The sequence below is a fragment of the Rhinolophus sinicus genome, linkage group LG04, assembly GCF_036562045.2.
Source record: "Rhinolophus sinicus isolate RSC01 linkage group LG04, ASM3656204v1, whole genome shotgun sequence".
In the NCBI taxonomy this organism is placed as follows: Eukaryota; Metazoa; Chordata; class Mammalia; order Chiroptera; family Rhinolophidae; genus Rhinolophus; species Rhinolophus sinicus.
Window position 1 is genome coordinate 125,131,438 of NC_133754.1, and position 9,150 is coordinate 125,140,587.

The window sequence follows — 9,150 nt, forward strand, 5'->3', positions numbered from 1 at the left end:
TGGAAGCCATACGTTCTAATAACAACAACCAAACTTTATTTAATGCAATATTTCCTAAATTGTATATAGCATAACAGTAATTACACAAGGTGATAATAGATTTGCTTTCAATTCTTTGATCAAAATAGTTTTTATACTACATTTCATTCTTCAAGGTTTACAACATAAATTGGGATGCTATAGCTGGTTCAGAGGACAACACAGCTATTAATATGCCCAGAAGTAGTTTTCTGGGTTAGGTGATCATTTATTGTCCAAACGGGAACATTTCTGTGAATGAAATGGGACAGTATTAATAATTATCCTAGGAAAAAAGTAAACTGGGGCTATCTTTGGCAAATTAGGACCTGTGGTCAGTCACCCATTTTCAAGAAACACACTTTTGGGACATGCTGACCTGAAAACACACCCTCAGTTTTCTATCACGTAAGTGGTAAGTGTATGATAAAGGGTGTTTGATTGGGCTTTGTATAGTAACAGGAGAGCATCTCCCTCACAGGAGGGGCTAGAGCGTAGGACCCGGGATGCGAAAAGCATTTGCAGTGGTCGAACTGGTCCGCTGGACCATTCCTCACTTCCTACCGCTGTGCCCGTGTTAGCCTTTCATTTGAGTAGGTAAATAGGCCAGCAAGTGACGATTAGTCCTTTCTACAATATATGCAAGGAGGACCCATTCCTTGTATTGGGTCCCTGGTCCCTGGCCCTGCTGGTTAGGTTGTGGTGTTTTTCCACACAGGATACCTGAGACCTTTGCTCAAGATGCTACCTCTTTATTGCCCCCTGCTGAGTCACTCTGCCAGCTACTGCTGTTTCCTGCGGGTCGGCAGCCCGCCCTCATATTGCTGGAGCTGCTCAGTCAGCAGATTCTCTCACCGTTGGAGCATGTTCTGGAATTTTGCTGCTTTCCACTCTGTCTCCAGGTCCTGCTACCTGATATCCTTTGATATTTTAGTGGTTCCAAGTTGCACGGGTGCAATTCTTCGCATAGAACAAACATTCCAAAAATGTTGAATGAATGGCCGTAAATAAATCTCTTGGCTTGCAAGTGGGTTGTTACATGGATGTCAGTCTCTGCTGCAGCTTTCTCCAATTGCTGTCTCTTATTCTGCTATTAAAGGCAATATAGTGTGGTGACAAAAATCACAGACATTGGAGTCAGAGAGGCTTTATTTTGAGTCCCAGCACTGCCACCCCAGCCCCGTAACCTGAGGTTTTCCTGACCCTTGGTTTTCTTGTCTGTGAGATGGGATCGCAGTGTACCTGTTTTAAGATTGTTGTGAGGATTAGATGTTTGTAGAGCACTTAGGACACTTAGGCCTGCTCTGTAGTGAAGTGCTCAATAAATGGTGGTGATTTTTATTTTTATTATGCTGTTGGACTCTGGTGAGAGCTTTCTATTCTCTTTTGTTAGTGGACAATTTTGCCAACACGTAGGATTGTCCTAGTGCAGTCTCCCATTCAGCCTCGAGTGTCATTAGCCTAGTTGTCAGCCCATTGTGATGTACCCAATACATTAACAGCCATGGTCACTGGCCAGCCTCACAGGCACGTTCTTGCAGGGCCGCTGTCAGCTACGTAACTGCTGCCTTTGAAGCTGTTTTCAGCCCATGGAAGGAAAGGGAATAAAGAAGTAAAACATCACAATTTTCTGGTCTCTTTCTGGCCTCAGGGCTAGGTTGCATAGTACAGAATTGAACACATTTCCACATGATGAGCTCAGTTTCCGGAGGTAATGTTGGTGAAGCTGACCTCATCGGTTCAAGCCCCCTGTAGACCGTTGCTTTGTCCCCTCGCATGGCTACAAAGTCCCCATCCTATACAGCCAAGCAGTGCCTGACCTGGGTCAGAGACGGACACGGAGAGAGCATACCCTTGCAAACATCGGGAGGGGGGTAGTTATACAGCGTGATTATCATTGTCGTCTTTACACAACTATGGCTTACCACTTTGGTGAGCACTGTTTGGATGGCAGGCCATGTTGTTGCCCATTTCACCTGGAATAACCCCAGGTTGTGACCTTGGTTAGCTAGATGTTCTGCTTACCATATAGACCTTAGAATGATATCATCTTTTTTTTTTTTTTAATTTTTATTTAAAGCCAGACATGTACATCAGGTAGAAATGGCCATTGTTACCTTACCGTCCTGTGATTTGATTTCTAGCAAGCATTTCAGTAACTGACTCAACATTGTACTCTTAAAAACCATACCACGGTTTGCATGTGATGTGGTCAGCTGCCATCCCTTTGGAGAGGTCCCCACTGTAGCCCTTCACTATATTGAGATGCAAAGAAATGCTACTTTAGTCACTAATCTCTGTTCTTTTTTCCCCTTAAATATTATGTGATGCATTAATTTCCTATGGCTGCTGTAACAAATTACCACAAATTTAGTTGCTTAAAATAACACACATTTATTATCTTATGTTTCTGGAGGTCACAAATCTGAAATGTGTTTCACTGGGCTAAAATCAAAGTATCAGCAGGTCTGTGTTCCTTCCGCAGGCTCTAGGGGAGAATCCATCTCCTTGTCCTTTCCAGCTTCTAGAGGCTGCCTGCACTCCTTGGCTCGTGGCCCCTTCCTCCTTCAAAGTCAGCAGTGTAGCTTCTTAAAATCTCTTTCTGACTCTGACCTTCTGCCTCTTTCTTCCATCTTTTATGGACTCTTGTTATTACTTTGGGACCATTAGATATTGCAGAATAATTTCCTCTTCTCAAGATCTGTTACTAATCATAATTATGTCTGCCCCTTTGCCACGTAAGGTAATACATTCACAGGTTTGAGGGATTAGGTTGGGGTCATCTTTGGGGAGCCATTTTTGTGCCTCCCACAGAGAGAGAGATGCCTGTGTTGAAATCCCCATCCTTGGAAGTTTAAGTAAGTCTACTTACATGCCTGAGTAGATCCTATTTGCCCCACTTTAAAAATAAAAGCAATTTTGCTATTATTTCCAACTGTTCATGGTATCATACTTTATGATAATGACTGTGGTAGTGATGTATTCAGAAACCGGAAGAAAATTTGCAGCGAGCCACCTTAAAAGGTTACTTAAGGTTATCACTGTGCTGATGGAAATTCAGTCAGTCAACAGATATGTGTTGAGTGCCTGCCGTGAGCCAGCCACTATCCTGAGGAGCCTGTGAAGATGCAGCAGCTGTGGCTACAGAATTTCCTCTCCATTTTGCTGGGGTAGAGACTCTTCACCCCTGAGCCACAATGTCTTCATGTTACTAGGGCTTCCTTGAGGCTCTATGAGAATCCTTAACCGGCAGAAAGACTGAACCGCCTTTCTGGGCGCCCGGCCTTCTCATTCCCATTGCTGATGGGAAACTTCTTAATCCGATCTGAGTTGCACAAGCATTTTAAAGGATAGCTCTGAATAAATAGTTCACCTTAGAACAATGCACAGGGAGTAGTCCGGGGCACTGACTGAACAAAGGAACCAACCCTGCAGTGTCTGCTACGAGTCAGCGTATAGTTGCTCCTCACTGCTCTCGTTCATTGAATAAAGATGAAAAACCCGATGACCTCAGCTTCATGTACACCAGCTAACTCAGTGGTTCCCATATGCTCAGCTGTGGTCTGGTTTCATCAGAATTACCGAGGGAGCTTTTACAAGCGGCTCCTCTTCCAGAGGTTCTGATTCAATTCTTCTGCACGTGGCCTTGGATATTGGGATTTTCAAGTGCTCCCCAGATTATTCTAATGTGCAGCCAGGGTGGGAGTGTAAAAAGGAAAGTCCCAGTTGCCACTGCCAGAGATTTTGACTCAGTAAGTCTACGCCTGGGGCATGAATCCTGATGGTTGAAGTTCCTCAGAGATGCTAAGGTGAAGTCAGGTTTGGGGGATACTGTCCTGGCAACAATGTTCTTGTACTTTCAGCTATCAGGATTCTGTTTCCCAGGGGTCCCTGATGCTAATCAGGGACTTGTTACCAATGCAGATTCCTGGGCTCCGTCTCTATCCCAGCTTCCTGACCCAGACTCTGGGGGCTGCAGGTGTAACAGGTGTTCCATGTGGTTCTTATCAGGTCATTGTAGGAAACACCCTATGACTAATCAGCATCTGGAGGCAAAGGGCTTAAAACGAGGCCTTTCCTTACGTTGAGCAGTCCAGCCCACAAATTCACCCTCAGTCCCGGCCTTTGGTGAATATGCCTGGGGCTGGGTTAATGGTATCTGCAGGACACCCAGAAGGAAAGTACACTAGGCGTAGAGCTCGTGGTACGGAATCATTCGGTCTCTGCATGTTTCTCCTTGGACTTGATGTGTGTTGCTGGCCACCTGAAAAAATGATGGGCTGTTCATCTGATAGGTCATCAGCTAGATTATCAGTAAGAAAGGGGAAGGGTTGTTCTAAAGCACCGTGCATAGGAAAGAGGCTAATCAGAAGCAAATGCATCTGGGTAAAAATAAACCAGAAGTACTTAACACACCAATCCAGTTTTTTCTGATGGAGACATGTTGGCAGTGGAAGCTTTAATCTGCCCTGATTCCACAAACCTGCACCAAGAATAAATTTTTAAGGTTTCTTTTACATAATGAAATTTATTAGCAACTCTAATATAGAAAAGAACTTTATTTTTGTTGCTTTGGTTTTGCTTTTCAGTGAATGCATCATTTCCTCGCGTCTCTACTCGGTAACCATATTGGAAAAATTGTTTCCCTGAAATTATGTAGCCTTCTCCTATGGTGGCATGTAGTAGTTTATTTAGCCTGAATTTTTGTACAGCCATCCAAGTCCACCTTACACATGATTTTTCAACATATTTACATAGTCAAATCATCAATCCATGATCATGTCCATACTTCTAACCAATTTATAAAAACTCAGTCATTTGCCCTGCGAGGAATTCCCACGGTCTTAATTGAAGATCTTGTCTTATGACAAAAGGAAGAGAAATTTCAGTTTAAGTTTTGGACCAAAGAGCATAGTCATGTCCAGGAAATCAACTGAGCAGGAATGTAACATTTTTTAAGTCATCCTGTTTTCATAGGATTCAAGATGTTTTCTCCAAACCTCATTATTGATCTTACATTGAAATCTCTCATAACAATAAGCCTATAGTATGGGAACAAATATTTGATAAACTGTCTAAATCGTCCAATATTTTCTCTTTCTTTAAAACGGAAGTCATCCATGTGAATGTGAAACTGATTTAAAGGTATTTTAAAAGGGTCATCAAATATCTCCACCTGATGGCTACATCTTGTAAGAAAGACATTTTCTCTAACAAAGTGTAATTGCTACCTTCTTCCCTGAGCATTCCTTCATGAGGTGGTTGGTTTCACTCCTTGAGTGATACCTACATTGATTTCATTCTGGGTCAGCCTGCCAATTTCAGTTGGTAACAAATGGGGAGGAAGGCTGATTTCTTGAAGGGCATAAAAATTAGATATTGATTTTTGTGTCCCCTCCCTTTTCTGTTTCAGTTGATTTGATTATTAGTGAATAGAACTGATATATAAGATGGAAACCTGAATAATAGTGAGAAATCTTGTGACAGCCTTTCTCTTTCTTTAATGGAGTTCCCAACATTAACTGAAGTGGAAAGTGTAGGCAAATTAATAATTCCTGGAGTTTTCTTGCTTATCTGAGGGCAAACTTAGAGTGAAATGCAATCTTCCATTGTGACAAGTTTACTTGCAGTTTGTAAGCTTTGTTTTTCATCCTTTTATGTGGCTTTTGATTTTGTGTGCCCTTGACCTTCCTGAATACAGGTCTTTGTATTGTAAGCTGACTATTATTTCAACAGCATGGCATAAATTATAGTTAAACCAATAAATAATTGTTTATCCTTCTGGCAGTTCCATGCCATTGTTATTCTTTCATTAGTTGCCGACTGAAGTGATTTTCCAGACTGAATTAGCGCTGCAGACACCAACAAGAAGAGGCTCAAAACAGAGCGTAGAACTGGAGGAGGCACTGGACAAGAAAATCAAAGGTTGTAAAAGAGGGGATGTGTGGTATGAGAGAGTCACTGAAGGCACAGGTAGAGAGGTTTGCATGGAGTTCCACAGAGCACCAAGAAGGCATGTAACTGAGCCTATCTACGAAGGCATTCTAAAAAGAGGGAAGAGTATAGACAAAGGGAAAAGTATAGAACATTTTGGGCAACTACATCTATTGTGTTATGACTCAAAGATAGGGTGCAAGTAGGGGGAAAGTGGGAGATAAAACTGGAGAAGTGGGCTAAGGCCAGGCGATAGCAGTTCCTGTAGTCAGACTTAGAAACTTGGGCTTTATCCACTGGATAAATTAGCAGCTATGGTAGGTGGATGGGGGTGAGGATAGGAGTAGCACAGACAGCTTGATATTGTTAAGTAGAGTCCCATACTCCTCCCCTCCACAAGGTATACACCGTAAGTGCCCTCTGACCCCAAGCTTCTGTGCTCTCATGATGCTTTCAGCACCTACCTCTGTTAATGCATCTGATAGTATTTTCATTATCCTTGTCTTAATTACCTATTGCTGTGTAACAAATGACCCCAACAGTTAGCAGCTTAAAACAATATATTTGTTATCTCACACTTTCTGTGGAATCTAGGCATGACTTAGCTGGGTCCTCTGCCCAGGGATTTTCACAAGACTACACTCAAGATGCTGGCTAAGCCACAGTCATCTCAAGGTTCATGTTGGGTATGATGTGCTTCCAAGTTAATTTAGTGGTTGTTGGCAGGATTCAATTCCTCATGGACTGTTGGACTGAAGGCCTCATTTCCTTCCTGGCTGTTGGCCAGAGGACACCCTCAGTTTATTGCCACATGGGCTTTTCCAACTGACAGCTTGCTGAATTAAAGCCAACAAGAGTGAGTCTGCTAGCAAGATGGAAGTCAGGGTCTTTTATAACCTAATCATGGAAGTGACATCCATCACTTTATCCACATTCTATTTATTAGCAAAAATCTTCTGGTCCAGCCCACACTTAAGGAGAGGTTGCCTCTGTTACTATGCCAACAGGAGGAATCTGGACATGCCAGCTGGGTGATTCCTCATTTGGAGGGCCAGCCTTCCGCTCAGACAGAGCTTGGTGGTTGGATAAGGAGCAGGATTGTTTCTTGACCTGAAAGTGCTGGGTGTCTTGAGGCACTTCCTGATATTCCAGACCCTAAAACAGACTCAAGGAAGCAAGGTAAGGAATTTGTTCCTTAGCTAGGCTCCATCTTCCTCCCCTGAAGGGAAATGTGGCAGAGAGCACTGAAACTTGCACAGGGGAGAGGAGGAGGAAGAGGAAGAAGAGGAGGAGGAGGAGGAGGAGGAAAAGTTTTATATATATATCAGGGGTGCCAAAAAAATGTATACACATGACTGGTATTCATCTCTTGTTATTGGTATATATTGAGTATTACAATTATAATACTTTTTTTTTTCCTTTCTTAAAATGTGTATACATTTTTTTGGTGCTCTCTGTATATGGCAGTGTCAGCTTGGATTTCTGTAGACCGCCTGTTTATGCTTCACTAACTCAAGTTTCTGGTTTGTAAATCATGGCCCTTTGTCTTCCCCTCTGGGATATCTTTAGTGGTTGGAAAGCAACCACCTCCAACTTGGCTTTTGGAGCACATATCCCACCCCTGTATATTCCTAAGCAGCACTAACATGACAGATTCGGTTCCAGGTTTCTGTCTTGTAATTGAAGAGATTCCGTTCCACTAGTTATATACTTTGTTTTTCACACTTCCTGCTGGGATTATGACTTTCTCACCAATGTGGTTGTCTCCTCAGCCCTCAACGAAATTTCTAAGATTGCACCAATTGGAGAACACTCTTCTGAGCAGTGGGGATTCAGAAGTGAACAAAAAACCCTGCCCTTGTGCAGCTACATTCTAGGTGGGGGAAGACAGTAAACAAATATGTAACAAGTTGGGGACAGAGGTGGAATGAAGAAGATATAAGCAGAATAGGGAACATAGGCTGGAGGTGGGTTCTGTGTATATTGGATGGCCCAGGAAAGTCCCACTGGGAAGGGAGAGTAAAAGGGACAATGGTGTAACTGTCAGGGAAGGGAGGGAGCATCACAAGTGGGAGGAACGGCGCAAAGCCCAGCACAGCTAGAATGGAGAAACTGGAGGGTGACTATGTAGGAAACGTGGTTGGTCGCAAGGGCCTCACTGTAACTTGCCGCAACGACTTGGCTTTTCCCCTGAGTTAGACAGAAAGTCATGGAGAGTTCTGTGCAGATGGGTGTTATCATCGGACTGCTGTTTTAGGGATCATTCTGGAACTTCAGGGTGGATTAAATGAAATAATGCAAGAAAATCTGCACAATGACTGGAACACTGTATAAACACAATAAATGTTAGTTCACAAGGCATCATGCCTTTGGAAACGTATTTGCAATGTTCCGTATCTTTCAGATGTATAGCCTTAGACCCAAGAAACGGAGTTGTTTATCTAAAGTATGTTCACTCTATACCTTTAGATAAAGGATGTTTATCTAAAGGAGTTTACCCTTTCTTGGGCATGGAAAGGGGAATTCACGGTGGAGAGGACTTGGCTGTTCAGAGTTTACTGGCTCAAAAATGATAGCTATGTTTAAGGATGCCTTTGGAGCAGCCCAGAGCATGCCCACAGAAGGCTGAGGTTGTCTTGTGTGCATTTTTGCTAACAGCTTTGTAGAGACTGGATTTATTAACTGCCACCCCATCTGCCATGTCCCATAGATAGTCAGAAAAGCCAAGGCTGATTCTGATGGCAGGGAAGCGTGAGAAACCCAACCTGAGATTGATGCAGGGAGAGGCAGAGAGGGCAGTGATGAAGAAGGGGGTGAGCTGCTCTGCTTAATTTAGTGTCAACACTGAACCAGAATGTAAAAATGAATTTGTACTGAGAAGCAGCAAATTAGAGCTGGCTCAAGATGTTTTCTGAGAATACGTGCTTCTTAATGGATTAGGCTGTAACTGGAAATTGAAAATGAATACTCAGAGTTGAGCCTAGAGAAGGGCAACATAGCTGCTCACCTCTGGAGTGAGAGATAGTCATGGGAAGCTGGGGAGGGGAGGATTCTAGTTTGCAATGTGAGTGAATTTTAAAAGTGAGGATGAACTGAGCCTTGGAAGTAAGCCATGTCTTAGAGCACACTGAGGCCAGCTGCCGCTTGCCTGGGTCCTATGGACTCTGATAGTTTTTTAAAAAAGACCGCAATGTGGGC